Source organism: Lepidochelys kempii, chromosome 19 (assembly GCF_965140285.1).
Source record: "Lepidochelys kempii isolate rLepKem1 chromosome 19, rLepKem1.hap1, whole genome shotgun sequence".
NCBI classification, from domain to species: domain Eukaryota; kingdom Metazoa; phylum Chordata; order Testudines; family Cheloniidae; genus Lepidochelys; species Lepidochelys kempii.
In genome coordinates, this window is record NC_136398.1 from 12,284,145 (window position 1) to 12,305,868 (window position 21,724).

Consider the following 21,724-nt stretch of genomic DNA (forward strand, 5'->3'; position numbering starts at 1 on the left):
TACAGCCTAAAGGCTCCGAAACCTGTAGGCAAATAAAATGAATGTCAAATTTAGTATTTTAAAAAAATTCTCATGAGTTTTGAGCACTTTCAAGCATTCAACACTCATGAGGCAGGCCCTCCAAAATAATGAGATCAGCTTAAAAATAATGAGATTTAAAACAATGAATTGTATTATTATTAATTTATTTCTATTGTGGTAATACATAGGAGCCCCAGTCACAGACCAATATTCCACTGTGCTAGGTGCTGCATAAACATAACAAAAAGACAGTGCGCACCGCAAAGGGCTTGTAAGCTAATGATACTTTCACAGGTGATTTTTTTTTCCCTTCTGTTTTTTGTGCCTTGAGAGTTTGCTCAGGTCATAGTTACAATCTTTTCTTGCAAAAGCTGGCAATACTCCAGTACTGTGGGAGTGACTGAAATTGGCCAAGTTTGAAGGTTTTTTAGAGGCCTGTTTGGCAATGTTCCCTCTAATTTTTTACATCCATGTGCAGAATGAATGTTGTTATGCGGACCAATATGGAGGTGAAGTGTGGTGGGACCAAGAGGTTTGAAGTATGGGAGGGGGCTCAGGGCTGGGGCAGACGGTTGGGGTGCAGGGGGTGAGGGGTCTGGCTGGTGGTTCAGGCTCTTGGGTGGGGCCAGGGATGAGGAGTTTGGGGTGCAGGCTGTCCCGGGACTGCGGTGGGGAGAGAGGACTCCTCCCAGCCCTCTCTTGCCGCAGCATCCTGGGGCTGGGGCCAGGGGAGAGGCTATCCCTATCTGCACAGCTTAGAGGGAACTTAGCTGTTTGTTTGGAGTGGGTTTCTGGGTCTCAGACCAGTCCCTACTGGGGCCAGCATCTGCCTTACAAAATCACCGTCATCCTAGGCACAAATTAACCCACCCCTGGTAGGCATGCTCAGCAGAAAGGCCAAAGGCTGAATGGTCAACAGAGGCTGAATTCTCTAGGGGTGGGTCCCACTAAGTCAAAGGTGAGGCACGTTGATGGGATTGCGTGTGTGTGTGTGTGTGTGTGTGTGTGTGTGTGTACTCCAGTTTCTTCTCCCTGTGTTCCGTGGCTGCCAAAGGAATTCAGTCTCCAAGACCCTCAGTTCATCACCTCTTACCAGTGCTGGATCGGTGACAGCTTGGTTTCTGCCTCTTCTCCAGTTTGTACCTCCACAGGTCAAGTCCTTGCCAGCAAATGTCTTCACTTCACCACATTGACTTCCTGGGGGAAATGAGACAGCCAGCCGTTATGGTCCCAGGGACAGGCAATAGCAGCACTGAGATAGCTTTAGTGACAAAATTCCCAGAGGATTTTGGGTGGTTGTATTCTTGTTATTTTGTTTTGTGGTAGCACCCAACAACCCTAGTCATAGACTAGGATCTCCTTGTGCTAGTTGCTGTACAAATACAGAACAAAAGGACTGTCCTTCCCCTGAAGATCTTGCAGTGTAAGTAGTCCTGTCTCCCTCTAGTAGCTGTCTAAATAAATGCAACATGCTCACAGTTAAAGGAATTCTTTTTTAATGGAGGCCTGTGTTTTTGGGGCTGAAGGTTCAGTGTTTGGTCTCTTTTGTCTACATGTCGCCAAGGTGTGTGAGGTTTTTTTAATGGTTTTCGTTCTGCCTGTGTAGTTGTGTGTGTCTGTACATAAAAAACATAGGTGTATTTAAAAAATTTCAGTGTGCCGTTGTGTACGTCTGGGTGTCGTGAACTGCTGTGCTGATGAAGGAGCCACACTGGCAGCCCTGGAGACTCAAGTCCCATCTTTATACACAAAACAGACACAGTATGAGCAACATGAATGTCAGCTTTGTCCACACTGTCCCCCAGGGCTCTGCTCTGGAGGGGCCCGCTCTAGGAGTGAGGGGGGGAGTTCACTCCTTAGGCTCATCACTGAGATTGCTAACAAGGGGGCCATTTGGTGCCAGCAATGTAGGTTGTTTTGTGATGTGGGACCCAATTCAGCCCAGATGAAACCAGATGCATTGGAGTCAATGGGAGATAAGCCTGGTTACACCAGAACCATATGAGGCCTCTCATCTCTCTGTATGCTTTGTAAACTCCTTATCTATAATGGACAGACAGGTGCGCAGCATTAGCTGTAATAGATCAAACCTCTGAACCCTCTTTCTGTGTAATACTGTATCAGACTGATGATAGCAGGAGAGAGGAAGAGGTGCCAGTTCTGTTTCCAGAGGTTTCAGAGTAACAGCCGTGTTAGTCTGTATTCGCAAAAAGAAAAGGAGTACTTGTGGCACCTTAGAGACTAACCAATTTATTTGAGCATGAGCTTTCGTGAGCTACACCGATGAAGTGAGCTGTAGCTCACGAAAGCTCATGCTCAAATAAATTGGCTAGTCTCTAAGGTGCCACAAGTACTCCTTTTCTTTTTGTTTCCAGAGGGTAAGTGTTGCCAGACCTCCCATTCCGAATAAAGCAGAACTACATGGACGTCAATAATCTCAGCTGAGGGTTTGTTGCCAGCTCTGCTCCTGCCAGAACAAGAGGGGGCAGCACAAGCTTGTGTAACAAACAAATGAGGTTGGGTGTCTTCATAACCTAATGTAAACAAACCTTGGGAAACATTTTTGTGTGTGAATTTTTTAAAAGGTGTTGAAAAGCGATGTATTTAAACATTTACTTAACCGTTTCTCTGGAGCATTGGCAATCTAGACAACAGCATGGAGGTGGTGTATGAAACCTACTAAGGACAGAAAGTAACTGTCCAGTCTGGTTTCCCTTGCAAGTTAAAACTTTATTAATTTCCAGCCCCACTTGATTTAGCAGAATTTTGCAGTGGGCTAAAGAAATTCCATAAGCTCTGAGTTAGGCAAGGCCTGTCTCTATAACATCAGACTGCAGCCATCCCCAAGTGTTCAAAAATAATGAGTCAGCCCTCTAAAAATTATTATATTGTCTTAAAAAATAAATTTAAAAATACATACTGCGTTCTTCTCATTTTCCTTCTGTTTTTTGAGTTTTTATGGTGCATGCAGATCACGTTTTCCAGCTTTTCTCTTCAACCATGAGGGCCAGAAACGTTTGTTGTTTTTAAATGAAAGCTGAGAGTCTCATATATTCACAAGACTCCAGGAATTGGGGCTTTAATAAAAGCTGCATATAGTGCAAGATGATAAAATCATGATTGTTTGCAAGACTGGTACTGTTGAGAATATGGCCTCCTATTTAGTAATTTTTTTTCATTTAATGGTGTAAATTTAGTGCTTAAGAATGGTGCTGTCTTGATAGCCATGGGGCTTGATGTCCTCTAAGAGCATAAGAATGGCCATACTGGGTTAGGCCAAAGGTCCATCTAGCCCAGTGTCCTATCTTCTGACAGTGGCCAATGCCACGTGCTTCAGAGGGAGTGACCAGAACAGGCAATCATTGAGTGGTCCATCCCCTGTTGTCCACTCCCAGCTCCTGGCAACGGAACAGATACAGCATGGAGAGCAAAAGGTAAGCTCTCCCTCTCCCCCCAAGTTCTTGATATATCTCAGCTGGAGAAACCACCATCCCTAGAAGTAAAAAGGAAGTTACAATCTAGTGCTTTTTATCCATAAAACTCCAAGGTCTTTACAGTGCTCATTTTACAGATGGAGAACCCTAGCACAGAGAGGTAAAGTAATTTGCCCAGCATAAAAAAAATCATCAATCAGTGAGTCAGGGGCAGAACTGGGAACAGATGTTCTGATTCCTGGTGTTATCTGCTGAACCACACTACCTCTTCAAGGCCTGCTTAAATTGGTGTCTCTGCTGAGACTGCAAGTCAAGGAGTTGTGGGGGCAGTGACTGCGGACAGGGCAGCACACGGGAGACCCCCTGCCCCTTCCTCCCCAGGAGCTGCTGCCGAACATGCTGGCCATTTCCGGGAGCGGTGTGGGGCCAGGGCAGGCAGGGAGCCTGCCTTAGCTCTGCTGCATCGCTGCCTGCGGTAAGCGGCACCCAGCTGGAGCCTGTGCCCCGGCCCTGAGCCCTCTCCCGCACCCCAACCCCATCCCAGAGCCTGCACCCCTACCGACTGCCAGAGCCCTAAGCCCCCTCCCAGAGCCAGCGCTTCTTCCCCCCCAATCTCCTGCCCCAGCCCTGAGCCCCCTCCTGCACCCAAACTCCCTCCCAGAGCCTGCACCCCGAACCCCCTCCTGCACTCCACCCCCCTGCCCCAGCTCAGCCCGGAGCCTGCACCCCAACCCACTGCTCAAGCCCTGAGCCCCCTCCTGGAACAAGCACCCCACACCCACTTCTACACTCAAACTCCCTCCCAGAGTCCACACACTGAACCACCTCCTGCACCCCAGCTCCCTGCCCCAGGCTCAGCTTGGAGCCCCGCCCATAATCCAAACCCCTCGGCCCTAGCCCAGAGCCCGCAGCACCATAACCCCTTGTCAAGCCTGGTGAAAGTGAGTGAGGGTAGGGGAGAGCAAGCAACAGTGTGGGGGGGGATGGAGTGAGTGCGGTGGGGTCTCAGAGAAGGGGTGGGGTGAGGCAAGGGTATTTAGGTTTATGTGATTACTGTTGTTTTTACATTTTCTTTGTGGTAAATCCTGGGTTGCACTTATATTCAAAAAGTGATCTTGTGCTTAAAAAGGTTGGAGACCACTGGTTTTGATGATAGTTTTTGTAACCTGGACACTTTTCCACTGGGAACTGGACTGAAACTCATCAAAGTCAATTTACACAGCCCACCAAATTACTGCTCACTGATTGTTATTACATTATGACATTCTGCAAACACTTTAAAAATGTCAGCGATTTATTCTTTGTTGTAGTTCGATACAGTGGTTCCAGTATCTTTAAGATTCTTTTGCATTTTTCCTGCCCAATTGGATAAAACAGAGCATGCCTTCTCTTGAGATAAGCCACAAAGGGTAGACTGGAAGCAGTGAGAGCACAAGCAGAAGCCCAGATCCCGTGATCACATTGACCAGACAGGAGGTAAGAGTTTTACTGGCCATTCTTCTTCTGATGTGACTGCTATGCATAGAACAAAACTTTGCAATGGAAACAGTTGTGCCAGAAGAACATTATTACCTTGAGAACTGATTTGCTTCCCCTTTGCTAAAGATGTGTGGCTTGACAAGGAAGCAGCAGCTCATAATAGAAACAAGTGGGGAATCCTCTACTATTAAACTAATGTGTGTTGGGGTTTGGAGTGGGAGTTAGTTAACAACTGGAACATCTGCATAACTAGTCAATGTTGGTGAGACACTGGGGACCTCTTGCTAATCTTTAAGGGCCTAATACTGCAAACTGCTGAGATCTTTCAGTGGGCTTTGAGGGAACCCATCAAAAGCATCTCACAGGATTTGGGGGTCCCTAGTAGACATCCAATCATTTCCAGGTCTCCTTATTAAACAGATGCACATTCAAGATGCTTGACTGGTTGAAAGATCAAGGGCATGATCCTGTGAGCTGCTGAGCTCCTCGACTCCCGTTGACTTCAGTAGGAGTGGAGGGGTTCTCAGCCCCTCCCATGAGGAGGTCCTGAGTGATCTCTGCTTTTAAAATTAATGGGTTTGTGTGTGAGAATCTGGCCTGGGGATGGTTAATTTTAATTTCCTAGTTTTCGCTCTGCATTTGAAACTGACCCAAATAGTTTTCTTGTCTGTGATACTGGCAGTTCTTGAGTAAGAGCCTTTCCTATTATTGATCTCTCAGAGGGACCTTCCCTTAAGCCAGTGGAGTTAGATTAGGCCAGGGATGCTTTAAAATTTTTTTTGCAGATGCATGGAGCAAAAGCCGGAGGCTTCTGACATACTGAAAGTAATTTATAAATTCAGTGAGGAAACTATGTGATGAAAATCTGTTCTCTATTATAACATAAAACGATGTCTTAAAAGTTGATCGAAAACACTCTTTTTATGATGAAGATAATGTAGCTTGATGGGACTAATACATCTGAGAATTCTTTCCCCATGTGATGTTTTCAAATTAATATAGAAGTTTTCCTTTTTGTTCTGGTAACAATTTTGATTCCTATCTCAGCTTCAGAGCAAGTGAAAAATTTTCCTGCCTGGCTTTCAGCCCCCAGATCCTAATGGCATATTTGAAAAAAGTGGTGGCAAAACTGCATGACATTTTATTATCCACACCCCATTTATTGGGATTCAACATTTTGCAATGGGGGAGACATGATAATTTCTCAGACACAAATCTGTCCCTTTGGTAAACAGTATGTTTTGCTGCAGACTGCATCAATATGTGTGTGTGTCTGTACCCGCAGATAGTAGGGGTTTGCGTTGCAATCCAATATGTTCACATTTCACCAACCCTGTGGGTTTGTAAGATTCCTTAAAAGATCAAGGTTGGAATGGGCTACAGAGACTGTACTCCTCCCTTACCCCTCAAGGGGTCCTTCCAGATGAGGGTTGAGGCCCATCGGCTGGGTACATAGGGGGTTGTTGTGCACCTCCACTGCCCCTTGCTCTACCTGATCTGTAGAAAAAAGGATTTCAGTTCCCAAGGCTGTCAAGTTATCACCATCCACCAGCACTCGCCTTTCCTGTTTTTGCATTCTTTGTCCCATGTCATTACTTGACTCCTGTTCTTTTGTAGCTTTTGCCTTCCTTATTTTTTTGTTTGGAGTGGGATGTATTTCTGTTCCTTTTGGATGGAACTCCTTTGGGATCTCAACCCATCCCGACAGGGATCCAATAGGCCGTCTCCTTTCACCAGCCCTGAATTCACAAAATTCAAACTTATATTTACTACCAAGAAAATAAAAAGTTTGACATCTTGTTTCCACCCGCCCAGTTGAAATGTTACTCTCCGTCAAATATCTTATAAAAATAAAATGAGAGAGAATTTTCAGGAGTTAATAATAATTCCCCAGCTGGAGTTATGTCTCATATGTTTACATCCTACATGAATGTCTCATGAACAGACTCAAATCCAGTTGCTAGATTTCATTTGACGCAGATGTTGGGGCTCTAACCAAGGTGTTTGTATCTTACTCGCTGTATGTTGTGGGACTCATGGAAACAATCCACTGGGCGACCAGGCAAGTGGATATTTTCCTTAGGTTTAAAAATAATAAATAGGCTCCAGATGGCATCAACCATTAAAACTATCTTGATGTGTAACTTGAAAGGGGATTAAATTAATTTTTTTGGTCTTCCAAATGCTTCAGATTTGGCTGGAAACAGAAGCCATGGTTTGATGTCGATCGTGACTGAACTGGATGATTCAGTTTGAAAGGAAACAAAATCTAATTCACCTTTTACAGTGTGTTGTGTTAAGTGAATGATGCACTGGTAAAAGGTGGTGGCTTGACAGCCCTGCCTCTTTTTGATCTCTAGAATGGGAACAGCACAGGCCGCAGTGGTACAGGCTTCCCAATCACTGCCACATTAGAGGTTTTGATTCTCTACTGCATTGTGCTCTATGAATGCAGCTGCATCTGGCAGAATCAGGGGCCTGATTCTCCAAGATGTGCTTTGTGTGGTTATTTACACCTGTGCAAAGTGGTTGTAAAATACCGTCAAACCAGACTTCTCCATTCTCTTACCCTAATAGTAATCTTTTTTACCCACTTTGCACAAGGGTAAATGACGGCACAGGGTGCAAGACAGTGTATGTACAGGTTCTGTGGGCTTGATCCTACAATCTTTCCTTTGAGTGCTACGTGCTCAGACAGGTAATCTAATTAATGAGACTGCTTGCGTAGTGCTACTTAGCATGAGTAAGAGTTGTAGAATCAGCCCCAGGAGCATATCTGACCATGTTACAGTGTTCAGTCTTAGCTATGGACACAAGAACCTATTTTGCTGAGCGAAGGAATATTAGCCAGGATGCTAAGGTGTTTGATAGATGTCCTGGGCACTTTAAATTCCACCTGCAGCAGCCCCTAGAGATGGCCAGAAAGGACCTTGCTGTAACAGCTCAATCTTAGGATGGCATCTGTAAAGGCTGGTCTGTAGTATGAAATGTTACCATGTTTGAACATGGCTGTGAATAGCTGAGTTAGGTGACAGAATGCTGACCACAACTTTGTGGTTAGTGTACATGGAACAAACCATGTTCAGCAGCTAACTTAATTCTTCACATAGAATCATAGAATATCAGGGTTGGAAGGGACCTCAGGAGGTCATCTAGTCCAACCCCCTTGCTCAAAGCAGGATCAATCCCCAATTTTTGCCCCAGATCCCTAAATGGCCCCCTCAAGGATTGAATTCACAACCGTGGGTTTAGCAGGCCAATGCTCAAACCACTGAGCTCTCCCTCCCACAGCACTGAAATAATTTAATGTAGTCCTACAGTGTCAGTGCACTGTTGTTCCTGGTACATTACTGCAATGCCTGCATTGGGCTGGAGTCATGCTCAGAGTAATGCTTAGAGAGGAGGAATGGTTTAGTGATCAGGACATTAGGCTAGTACTTGGGAGATGGGGGTTTGAGTTCCTGCTTCATCATGCACTTCCTGTATGAGCCTAGGTAAGATGCTTCGGTTCTCTGTGCCTCAGCTCACAATCTGTAAAATGGGGATCATAGCATTTTCCTACCTCAAAGGGATGTTGTGAGAAGAAATACATCAAAGACAGCATCTGAGCACCTCACAGGGTAATGGGTAGGGTAGGTAGATGCATGTACAGCATGTGTTGGGGATGGCTTCGCTGTCTGAGCTTTAGGCTTGGAGTAGACAGAACTTCTTTGCTCCAGTCCTCGCGGGGTCAACTCAGCCCTTGGTCCCTCCAAGGCAGATAAATTGCCATCCATTTAGTCTATTGGCTGATCATCCTCAGTAAGCCTTAGCTCCCGCACTACTACAAAAGGAGTCCAAAACATGACTGGGACTGATATGATTACAGCAGTCTTGAATGTGGTGTTTCTGTGCCGTTTGTACTTAGAAATGTATCAAGGGGGCTTAATTAGAAATAGCTTTTGCAACACTGGATCTGAGTCTGTCCCCAGTGAAGTGCATTTGCGGGTATGGGTTTAATCCCCAGTGGACATTTATGGCTATTGACATTGATCTAGGATAATACACAGCTCAATTGAGGATCAATAGACAAATTGACCACAAACTTCTAAAAGACTGTTCTTTATATAAAGGTCTCTCTGTACTGGCCTGCAGTATGTTATATATTTTTTCTGTGCACTCTTTACCATCATTATGACTTTATAAAGCTGCTGTAACAGCTCAGCCTTGCTGCTGAGAATCAATGTAATGATCTGGAACTGCTTTAAACCATCTTTGCATGGTAATGATGCATCTGTCAGTTGCTGACAGACCTGTGGCCTGTCTGACACTTCCTGCTATCTTGAAGATAAGATGTAAAACTGAAGTCTTGACTACTTGTAATCCATAAAGATCCCAGATTTCAGAGTAGCAGCCGCGTTAGTCTGTATCTGCAAAAAGAAAAGGAGTACTTGTGGCACCTTAGAGACTAACCAATTTATTTTAGCATAGGAATTCCTTAGCTACAGCTCACTTCATCGGATGCATAAAGTGGAAAATACAGTGAGGAGATTTATATACACACAGACCATGAAAAAATGGGTGTTTATCATACACATTGTAAGGAGAGTGATCACTTAAGATGAGCTATTACCAGCAGGAGAGTGGGGTGGGGGGAGAGAAAACCTTTTGAAGTGATAATCAAGGTGGGCCATTTCCAGCACATTTCCAGGAGTTAACAAGAACATCATGAAACAATGGGTGATACCATACACACTGTAAGGCGAGTGATCAGGTAAGGTGAGCTATTACCAGCAGGAGAGCGGGAGGGGGGGTGGGGGGGAAGGGAGGGAGACGAGGACGACACCTTTTGTAGTGATAATCACGGTGGGCCATTACCAGCAGTTGACAAGAACGTCTGAGGAACAGCGGGGGGGGGGGGGGCAGGGAGGAATAAACATGGGGAAATAGTTTTACTTTGTGTAATGACCCATCCACTGCCAGTCTTTATTCAAGCCTAAGGTAATTGTATCCAGTTTGCAAATTAATTCCAATTCAGCAGTCTCTCATTGGAGTCTGTTTTTGAAGTTTTTTTGTTGAAGAATTGCCACTTTTAGGTCTGTAATCGAGTGACCAGAGAGATTGAAATGTTCTCCAACTGGTTTTTGAATGTTATAATTCTTGACGTCTGATTTGTGTCCATTTATTCTTTTACATAGAGACTGTCCAGTTTGGCCAATGTACATGGCAGAGGGGCATTGCTGGCACATGATGGCATATATCCCATTGGTAGATGTGCAGGTGAACGAGCCTCTGATAGTGTGGCTGATGTGATTAGGCCCTATGATGGTGTCCCCTGAATAGATATGTGGACACAGTTGGCAATGGGCTTTGTTGCAAGGATAGGTTCCAGGGTTAGTGGTTCTGTTGTGTGGTGTGTGGTTGCTGGTCAGTATTTGCTTCAGGTTGCGGGGCTATCTGTAAGCAAGGACTGGTCTGTCTCCCAAGATCTGTGAGAGTGATGGGTCGTCCTTCAGGATAGGTTGTAGATCCTTGATGATGGGTTGGAGAGGTTTTAGTTGGGGGCTGAAGGTGATGGCTAGTGGTGTTCTGTTATTTTCTTTGTTGGGCCTGTCCTGTAGTAGGTGACTTCTGGGTACTCTTCTGGCTCTGTCAATATGTTTCCTCACTTCAGCAGGTGGGTATTGTAGTTGTAAGAATGCTTGATAGAGATCTTGTAGGTGTTTGTCTCTGTCTGAGGAGTTGGAGCAAATGCAGTTGTATCGTAGAGCTTGGCTGTAGACAATGGATCGTGTGGTGTGGTCTGGATGAAAGCTGGAGGCATGTAGGTAGGAATAGCGGTCAGTAGGTTTCTGGTATAGGGTGGTGTTTAAGTGGCCATCGCTTATTAGCACGGTAGTGTCCAGAAGTGGATCTCTTGTGTGGACTGGTCCAGGCTGGAAATGGCCCACCTTGATTATCACTACAGAAGGTTTTTTTCCCCCTGCTCTCCTGCTGGTAATAGCTCACCTTCCCTGATCACTGTCGTTACAGTGTGTATGGTAACACCCATTGTTTCATGTTCTCTGTGTATATAAATCTCCCCATTATATTTTCCACGGCATGCATCCAATGAAGTGAGCTGTAGCTCACGAAAGCTTATGCTCAAATAAACTGGTTAGTCTCTAAGGTGCCACAAAGATCCCAGAGGCATTTATGCAAGAGTGGGAGGGTTAACCTTGCAGAACTTGGGGTAACATTTTCAAAAGTTAAGGTCATAGTAGGTTGAGATGGGAAAGACCTATTGAATGGTTGAGACCATCCCTTTGCCAGTGCAGTGAAACACATCCACAGCTATCGAAGGCTTCCCCTTTGTCACTATGCTGCAAGCCGTGGTAATTTCAGCGGGGATAGGACCCAGGTCTTGTTGCTCAAGTAGCTCAGACCTCTTGTATTTGAGTTGAAGGAGAGCGTCCCATTAACTACTGTGTGTGTCTGAGCCCTGGCCTCCACTAGGAGCTGAGGTCGAATTTAGCAGCGTTAAATCGATTTAACCCTGCACCAGACGACGAAGCCCTTTTTTCGACTTAAAGGTCTATTAAAATCGATTTCCTTACTCTACCCCCAACAAGGGGATTAGCACTGAAATTGGCCTTGCCGGGTCGAATTTGGGGTACTGTGGACACAATTCGATGGTATTGGCCTCCAGGAGCTATCCCGGAGTGCTCCATTGTGACCGCTCTGGACAGCACTCTCAACTCAGATACACTCGCCAGGTAGACAGGAAAAGGCCCGCGAACTTTTGAATCTCATTTCCTGTTTGGCCAGCGTGGCAAGCTGCAGGTGACCATGCAGAGCTCATCAGCAGAGGTGACCATGATGGAGTCCCAGAATCGCAAAAGAGCTCCAGCACGGACCGAACGGGAGGTACGGGATCTGATAGCTGTATGGGGAGAGGAATCCGTGCTATCAGAACTATGTTCCAGTTTTCAAAATGCCAAAACATTTGTCAAAATCTCCCGGGGCATGAAGGACAGAGGCCATAACAGGAATCCGAAGCAGTGCCGCATGAAACTTAAGGAGCTGAGGCAAGCCTACCAGAAAACCAGAGAGGCGAACGGCCGCTCCGGGTCAGAGCCTCAAACATGCCGCTTCTGTGATGAGCTGCATGCCATTTTAGGGGGTTCAGCCACCACTACCCCAGCCGTGTTGTTTGACCCCTTCAATGAAGATGGAGGCAACACAGAAGCAGGTTTTGGGGATGAGGAAGATGATGATGATGAGGTTCTAGATAGCTCACAGCAAGCAAGTGGAGAAACCAGTTTTCCTGACAGCCAGGAACTGTTTCTCACCCTGGACCTGGAGCCAGTACCCCCCGAACCCACCTAAGGCTGCCTCCCGGACCCACCAGGTGGAGAAGGGACCTCTGGTGAGTGTACCTCTTAAAATACTATACATGGTTTAAAAACAAGCATGATTAATTTGCCCTGGCATTCGCGGCTCTCCTGGATGTACTCCCAAAGCCTTTGCAAAAGGTTTCTGGGAGGGCAGCCTTATTCCATCCACCATGGCAGGACACTTTACCACTCCAGGCCAGTAGTACGTACTTGGGAATCATTGTAGAACAAAGCATTGCAGTGTATGTTTGCTGGCGTTCAAACAACATCCATTCTTTATCTCTCTGTGTTATCCTCAGGAGAGTATATCATTCATGGTCACCTGGTTGAAATAGCATGCTTTTCTTAAGGGAACATTCAGAGGTGCCCATTCCTGCTGGGCTGTTTGCCTGTGGCTGAACAGAAATGTTCCCCGCTGTTAGCCATGGGGAGGGGGGAGGGGGGAGGTGCTAGCCACGCGCTGGGGGAGGCAAAATGCGACCTTGGAATGAAAGCACATGTGCTATGTATGTAATGTTAAAAGCAAGGTTTACCGTGAAAGAGTGTACCCATTCTTCTATAAAATGTGTCTTTTTAAATACCACTGTCCCTTTTTTTTCTCCACCAGCTGCATGTGTTTCAAGGATCACAGGATCTTCTCCTTCCCAGAGGCTAGCGAAGATCAGAAGGCGAAAAAAACACACTCGCGATGAAATGTTCTCTGAGCTCATGCTGTCCTCCCACACTGACGGAGCACAGACGAATGCGTGGAGGCAGACAATGTCAGAAAAGCACAGAATGACCGGGAGGAGAGGTGGCGGGCTGAAGAGAGTAAGTGGCGGGCTGAAGAAAGGGCTGAAGCTGAAAGGTGGCAGCAGCGTGATGAGAGGAAGCAGGACAGGGGAAAGCAAGTCACAAAGTTCCATGAAAGTGCCCTTACGCATGCAAAAGTTTCGCAGCCACTGGGAATCGTCCCAGACCTGCAACACTATGCGATCCCACCAGTCTGTGCTTGTTTCCCGAGCCCAGAATCGGCGTTCCACCGCATGAACCTGCCCCATTAGCACCATGATGCCCCCATTGCCAGGGCCCGTGCTTTGAGAGAAGTCTGTGTTCATGTCCTCATCACTCTCGTCACTGCGCTGACGTCACCTACTCGCCCGGTTTTGCTTTGCCAGGTTCTGGTGCTGTATATATTGCTGGATAATGTGTGTGGTGTTTAATGTGCTCCTAATCGCCAAAGTGATCTGAGCGGGCTCCATGCTTGCCGTGATATGGCGTCTGCACAGAAAAAAGGCACGGAACGATTGTCTGCCCTTGCTTTCATGGAAGGAGGGAGGGAAGGGGGGTCCTGACGAGATATACCCAGAACCACCCGCAACAATGTTTTAGCCCCATCAGGCACTGGGATTTCTACCCAGAATTGTATGGAACTTAGACACTGTGGTGATAGGAGGCCACTGCTGGATGGATAGAGGAAGTGGGCAGGGGAGAAGAGGCAAAGCCAATGAGGTTAGCTTGAGAATATTCATGGGAGGTTTAAAGGACAATGGCCAAATTCAGCTAGGGGGCTGGAACAATTTTTATAGTGGGGGTGCTGTGAGCCATTGAACCAAACTGTAAATTGTGTATATAATAAAAAGAAAAGGAGTACTTGTGGCACCTTAGAGACTAACCAATTTATTTGAGCATAAGCTTTCGTGAGCTACAGCTCACTTCATCGGAGCACTTGCATCCGATGAAGTGAGCTGTAGCTCAGGAAAGCTTATGCTCAAATAAATTGGTTAGTCTCTAAGGTGCCACAAGTACTCCTTTTCTTTTTGCGAATACAGACTAACAAGGCTGTTACTCTGAAACCTGTGTATATAATGGAAATCCCTTCAAGCCAGGGGGTGCAGCACCACCCCCAGCATTCCTAGTTCCAACACCTATGAATTCAGCCCTGATGTAAGTGGCTGAAACTCCATTGGCTTGGATGGAGTTGCACCTGTTTACATCAGGGAGGGTTGTGGTGCAAGGAGGGCAATATTGAACTGATTCCTGAAGTGAGCCAGTGAGATTAGTTCTTGGTTGCAGGCCTGTCAGCACTGCTGTTCATCCAGAGCTGCTCCGTTAGTGATAAATGAACTTTGAAAGTTTCCGGGGTTTAGTTTAGAGAAAATCAGTCAAATGTTTGGATTGCTTCTCCGACTCCAAATGTCTTTGATTAAGGAGTTAGGTTTGGAGTTTTGTGAGTACAGGCTTTCTTGTAAGGAAAACCAGGCCTGAACTAAAACCTCAGATCCAAACACCATTCATCTTTATGGTGTTTTTTCTCCAGATGTGAACCCTGTAGGTCAGGCCCATCTCCATTCATAAGATTTCCAGTAGATCCTGGTTTTGGCTTGGCCAAAACCCCAGTGACAGAATTTCTGTTGAGCCAACTTCAATTCTAGCTAATGCCAACAAAAGCAGAGGGAGGAGAAAGTGAATCAGCTTTGAACCTCAGAACCATAAGGTGTGGGGTTGTGTTGGGTTTGAATTTCTAGGCAAAGGTTCAGGTTGGTTTTTATTTAACCCCAGCCAGCCTGTTCCATCTTTATTCTTCATTGCATGGCATGCTGATAATTTTAAACTCTCTGAAGCAGTTTTCTGGGGTTTTTTGGCTTTGCCAAGAAAGAGCTGTTGCCTACATCAAAAGCGAACAGGGAAAAGTGAGTAATTTCCTCCTTTTGTGTGGTTGAAAAGCTAAAGGTGCCACCTCCTAATTCTCAGCATCCACTGCTCAGCTGGCACACAAGTGGCTTTGATCTCACCACTTGTCTTTGAACTACTCCCTATCCCCAAATCCCTTCCCGTCTCCACTGAGTGGTGTCACTTTCAGAGCTTATGCCAATTAGCTGACCCCTGAGACCTAAAAGAACCACAGGTAAACTGCTCATAAGGGTATCTAGTTTCAAAGCTATGGCTCCCCACCCAGTAGCTCTCCCACTTTCCTATTGCATTTCTGTGGTGGAATGTTAACTGCAGGCAATACGGGATGTATGGAGCAGGGGGAATATGGGGTTTACATTGATTCAACAGGTCAGTGTTAAGAGTGGAATCCAGCTCTTTTGCAAAGAATTGCAGGCCTTGGTCAGGCATTTCCTGCCCCTCAAGGCTACAGATGAATCCAGGGGCCTGGCCAGTGCTAGGATTTGTCAGTTACCAACAGGTACAGCTCCACCAGTGGTAGCCTAGGGTAGACACAGGTCAGATGGGCTCAGGCATTTTTACTACAATTTCGTCTAACTCTGCAGCACATGGGAAACGTGATCTGAGATATTTACCAGAACCTCCAAACCAAGGCTTGACATTCTTGATCTTTCTAAGGTACAAATCAAGCAGAGAACGTTTTCTTGCTGGAGGGGAAAGGAGACACCTCTGAGGCTGCCTTTGTCCATCACAATGATGCAAAAAAAAGGCACAATCCCCAGTTAAAAGAAAATCTTTTGCAGGCCACCTTTATCCTTAATGTCCCAGCCAAGTTCTGAGTTTGGTAATAACATTCTGCCTCCATGATCTTGCCCTCTCTTGGAGATTCAGTTGTGTACAGGATTCTTTTTCTCTTCCTGTGTGTGTGGGTGTTGTACTCTGCTAATGGGGATCTGCAGTAGTTTTTCTAGCGACCTTTATGATCTAGTAATGGGACTTGAAAGGATTTATTTTTTTTAATTTTTTCCCTTTCTTATTTTTCCTTAGAAGTATCAGGAACATGAGGTCTGCTCTTCCCTATCTTTTCTGGAGAACATTTGGGAGCTCAGGGATGTTTTATTGTGAGTCACTAGTTTGCAAGGTAGGGGTGTGTGTGTGTGTGTGTTCGTTCGTGTTCTTTAACAAAGTCTTCCTTTCTCCAGATTGTTAATTAGTCATTGAGGTCAAGTAGGGGTTAAGAAACAAAATGTTTTTAACAGTCTGATTTGCTTTCCCTTTCCCTTTTTACAGATCAGTTGTTACTCTCTTGCCACGTCACCATTTTGCTAGTTTTTCAGCAATCATAGAATCTTTCAGCCTAGACAGGACCTATATTTCCAATGTGAAAAACAAGCAGAAATCCCTTTGCAGGTGATGTTTAAGCAGCTACCATGTTTTGCGGCTGCATTTCAGTATTGGGTGAAGTGATTCGTATGTATATAATGGACAAAACCATGGTTAACTTTAGAGCCTGCTCTATACACAGTATTTTGTTTGGGTATCTATGTTGGTAGGGGTGTGATATTTTCTTTTAACCTAACTAGTTATACTGGTCCATCCCAGCTAGTGTGGGCACAGTTATACCAGTGCAAAGGTGCCTTACACTGCTTAGCTTATTTGCCTTCCCATACTGGCATAAAGCATCCTTACACCAATATAATTGCATCCATACTAGGGGAGGTTGTACTGCTTTATACTGGCATAGATTTAGAGTGGTACACCTTTTGTTTGCAGAAAAGCCCTAAATGAAGAGAGGAAGAATAGTTCAGTGATTAGGGCACTAGCTCAGGACTAGGGAGACCAACATTCAATTCCCTACTCCACCACAGACTTCCTGTGTGATCTGGGGCAAGTCACTGGGTATTTATCGCTCTGTATGAACAATGGGAATAGCAAGAGGAAGAAGCAAGCACATGACTCTTTCCCTCTGGGGCCTGCAGTTCAGCATGGCCAGTTTTGCAAGATTCTGCAGTAAAAGGCAACCTTTCCCAGGCTTCTGTGTTCCAAATGCAATGGCCCTATCACAGCAGTCTGGTGGGCAGTTGCAAAGAAAGGCAAGGAGGGGAACGGTCAGCTTCCTTTCTTCATGCAGTTGGCAGTCTCTAGGAGGTTCAAAACTTCTCCTTGCCCCACTGGGCGCAGCTTCCTGGGGAAAGCAGCCGCCGCCAAAATTAATTTGGGTAACACGCTGCTGCCCATCCCTACTGGAGTTACCATCAATGCCCTTAAGGCTCCATATCTGATCTGGCTCAGGTCTTCTAAGCAGCGGAAGTTCCAAGCCACCATCTGTCAATGTTAACGCTACTCTGCCTCCCTTTTCTTCGGCTGATGCCTTGGTGAGTGAGTAAAAGGAATGTTGTTTGCTTTGGACTCCATCCCTTCTCCAGGTGGAGGAAATGTGCACTGACAAGACAGGAAATTCTCCTGAACCACAAGGACCTGGAACTTGGCTACTAGCTTCCTCTGGGCCTTGTCCAGATCTCAGCCCAGATATTTAACATTTATTAATAGTAATAGTTAAATTAATAGGGGGGTTTCTAACCATCAGGTTATTTCCTCATGCTGGACCGACCAGGTCACGTAGTTGTTTAAAATGCCTGCAGCAGCCCTGAAAATGTTGATAGGTTGAGGCACAACCTTCCTTTCAAAGAAACTGGAAGCCAGAGGGGATTTTGTCTGGTAGAAGATTCTCACAGCTGGGTTTGGACAGACTCCTGTGAGATATGGAAAGAGTAACTCCCGGCTGGGACAGGCTCAGCACAGCTAAGCTCAGAGTAGGGGTACTTCTCTTGTGGCCTGCCTGTGGGTCAGAAGGATCTCAGAATGATCCTTCGACTAGTGGTGAATGGGATGAATGCACATGTGCGTGTCTAGAGACACAGACACACAGAGCTGGTCTGGCACTGGATGGAAGGCTGGTCTATTTGCTTGGGTCCTCATGGTGGGCACTGCCCTCTTTTGAAAATTCTGGTCATGGTCAGTGGCCTCAGGTTGTCGATGGAGGAGCCAGTTAAAAGAAAGGCTGGAGGCGTGTTGGGTTTCACTAGACTGCTGAAGGAATGTGGTTCTTTCATTGTATGTCGACCCAGCAAGGAAAAACCCACAGTTGGCCCTTGCTAACCGTCTCGGGCTGTGGGACTGTTTCATTGCTGTGTAGGCTTCCAGGCTTGGCCAGGAGCCTGGGTTCTAGAACCCTGCAGGATGGGAGGGTCCCAGAGTCCAAGTTAGCTGGGATGGGCCCGCCAAGGGTTTTTCTGTGCTGTGTAGACATACCCTAATACGGCTTCCCTCATCACCTTTTGGAAGGGAGGAAGGAGTCTTTAGGGAGGATTCCCCCAGCCAGAATCACTATCTTGCTGCACTGGAATCCGGCAACCTGGTAGTAAAAGCCTTTCTAGCCCCCATCCAATCTCCCGAGCCATCCCGTTCTCCTCATTTTCAATGTCTCAGCAATTAGTGCATTAGTTTAATGCTTAAAACCAGGAATGTGTGTGTGAGAGAGAGATTGGGGTGGGGAGAAGGACAGATACTGACCACTGCAGGAGGGGCCCGGGCCATTGTCGGAGACAGGCTATCCAATAAGTTGGGGCATTAGTCTGACCCCATGTGGCAATTCCTTCACTGCAGATGGGTGTTGTGGAATTTGTATGGGGTACCTTGGGTGACGTCTCAGAGGCAGCCCAGATATATATTCTGCCCATCTCTTCTTGGGGAATGAAGGGCCCGATTCCCCAAAGGGCTGAGCTCCTCCTGCAAGATATTGAAGCACCTTGCACATTGCCCCAGCTGGAATTGAGAGTGCACAGCACCTTGCAGAATTGAGCCCTCGACGACATCTAGGCATTAATCCAGGGTGCTTGGGAGAAAGTGTGTTTTGGCTAGCTGAGTGGTGGAAGGAGCATTTGGAAAGAGCTAGAACTGACTGCCCAGCTTATTGGAAGATTAGAACCATAAAATGAATTGTGTCCTGCCTAAGAAAAGAAGAGATTGAGCATTGAGGCTTCCCCAGAAGATCTGACTATCTTCACCCGGGGAAGATTTAAATGGGGTGTAGGCGTCAGGCTGGCCCTTTATTGGAAAGACTTTCCATAGAAACAGGGGCCAGTATTCTACTTTGCTTAATAACAGTTTATTCTGAAGTGTGTTCTCTGTATACAGAGTAACTTTCTTTTGGCAACAGAGCATGTATGGAGCCGCTCCTGTTTCTTTTCCTCTACTGTAGTCATTCACACTTAGCCCATTGTTCTAGGGATTTTCCCCTTCCCTTTCCCCAAGTGTTAGAACTAAGAATAAGCTTGTCTAGTCATTTCCCTCACTTTAGGATGGGTGTTTGTAATTAGATGGAACAATAACCATACCTGGGAATAAGCCTAACATGACCACCCTGCTTATGTGCTACTGTTACCTCCATGTAGAAGAGTCAAAGACTTTACCCGTAACCTGAGCAACCTAAACAAATTCAGTGTTACGATAAAGAAAGATCCACCAATTCCCTTTATGAGGTGGCTGGAACATGGGCTTCCTTCCTTCCTTTAGGCTCCGTGATTTGGAGTGGTGAATCACTGCTTTGCAGAGGAGGCTGGGACTGGCAGGTCAGAGGCTTCATTTCTCATGATATGTACGAAGCTCTATTTTGTTGATTTCAGAGTGCATGGGAGAGCAGCTGTGGCTGCCCCCAGAGACTGCACTTGACCCATAACAAGGCTTTCTTTCTGTTGATATCTTAGCTGACCTTAATTCCACTATTAACTTGTCCTGTCAAGTTAGTAGCCCCAGGGCATACCGTGACTTCCCTGTGCCTCGCTGACTGGGAGCTTTGCCAGGGATTGAATCACCAGCAGCACTGCTTGCAGCGCTTGAGTGTTCCATAGAGGTCAGGTCTTCTCTCTGGATATTGAGATCCTGATCAGCTGGATCCTGATCAGCTGGTGAGATCCACTAAGGTTCAGCCCAAGTGTGATAAGGTTTAGGGCTATAACAATGACATGGAGTATGCTCATGGGTTCGTGGCTAGCTTGCTAAGATTAGGGGATTGTAATCAGTGGGACAACGTGACACTGGTGTGCAGTCGCACAACTGTATCATCACAGCCTCACTCATATAGTTGGTGGGTTCTCTACCACCAACCAACTTCGGGGCTTTATCTGTCCTGCAGATGAGCATGCAGGGATGTGGGACAGGCCTGTACAAACAGAAATTGTTCTTAACAATTTCTACTAGTGCTTTCAGCACTTGACTCACTGTGTCTGTATATCCAGCATCAGAATTGGTCTGAAATCAATAAGTTAAAATAATTCAATAAAGACAAGTGCAAAGTACTACACTTAGGAAGAAAAATCAAATGCACCACTACAAAATGGGGAATAACTGGCTAGGTGGTGGTACTGCTGAAAAGGATCTGGGGGTTTTGGTGGATCACAAATTGAATATGAGTCAACAATGTGAGATAGTTGCAAAAAAAGGCTAATATCATTCTGAGCTGTATTAACAGGAGTGTTGGATGTGAGACCCGGGAGGTAACTGTCCCATTCTGCTCAGGACTGGTGAGGCCTCAGCTGGAGTACTGTGTGCAGTTCTGGGTGCCACACCTTAGGAAAGGTGTGACTAAATTGGAGAGAGTCCAGAGGAGAGCAAGAAAAATGATAAAAGGTTTAAAAAACCTGACCTGTGAGGAAAGGTTAAAAAATGGGCATGTTTAGTCTTTAGAAAAGATGACGGGGGCAGGGGGGACCTGATAACCGTTTTCAAATAGGTGACAGACTGTTATAATGAAGACGATGATCAATTGTTCTCCATGGGCACTGAAGGCAGGACAAGAAGCAATGGGCTTAACTTGCAGCAAGGGAGATTTAGGTTAGAGATCAGGGAAAACTTTCTAAGGGGAGTTAAATTCTGGAAGAGGCTTCCAAGGGAGGTTGTGGAGTCCCCATCATTGAAAGTTTATAAGTGCAGGTTGGACAAACACCTGTAAGGGATGGTCTAAATTTACTTGGTGCTGCCTCAGCACAGGTAGCTGGACTTGATGACCTCTTGAGGTCCCTTCCAGCCCAGCATCTGTGTGATTCTATCTCTGGCTGTCAGATCTCTCTGTGGAAGTATTATGAAGTGGAGCACGCCTAGTGATGAGAGCCTGATGGCTGGGTTTAGGAATTATTCAGAAGGGAGGTGGCTAAGGTATCGACCCTGCGTTGCATAAGAGAAACTGAAGATTTCCTGGGTGGATGTCAGGATAGGCTTCTATGGGCACAAGGTTCTGAAGATTCAGAGCAGGCTGCACATCGGGGACAGAAGGATGGTGAAGAAATTTGGCATCATGTGACCTCCAGAAGAAAAAGGGAACGTCCATGTACCAGCAGGGCAGATACAGGTAAGTAACCGTTTTCATGTTCTCTCCACAGGTACTAATGCAGAGAGTGGACTAGATGATACATCTGAGGGAAGGGAGCAGAAGGAGACTCTGCCGATTGGAAGGCATGGGATGCACTGTCCTAGGGTTGGGGGTTCCACGACCACCGCTCCCAAGAGAAGGAGGCGGGTGGTGGTGGTCGGGGACTCTCTCCTCAGGGGGACTGAGTCATCTATCTGCCGCCCCGACCGGGAAAACCAAGAAGTCTGCTGCTTGCCGGGAGCTAAGATTCACGATGTGATGGAGAGACTGCCGAGACTCATCAAGCCCTCGGATCGCTACTCCTTCCTGCTTCTTCACGTGGGCACCAATGATACTGCCAAGAATGACCTTGAGCA

At 46.2% G+C, this 21,724-nt stretch overlaps 1 long non-coding RNA gene across 1 annotated transcript; it reads left to right on the forward strand.

Moving 5' to 3' along the window:
- The first annotated feature begins 2,374 nt into the window (after window positions 1-2,374).
- LOC140900470 (uncharacterized) lies at window positions 2,375-21,508 on the forward strand. Its single transcript, XR_012155644.2, has 4 exons — window positions 2,375-3,455; window positions 4,833-4,931; window positions 15,989-16,082; window positions 21,379-21,508. It is a non-coding gene; the product is annotated as an uncharacterized LOC140900470 (long non-coding RNA).
- Window positions 21,509-21,724: the final 216 nt, after the last annotated feature.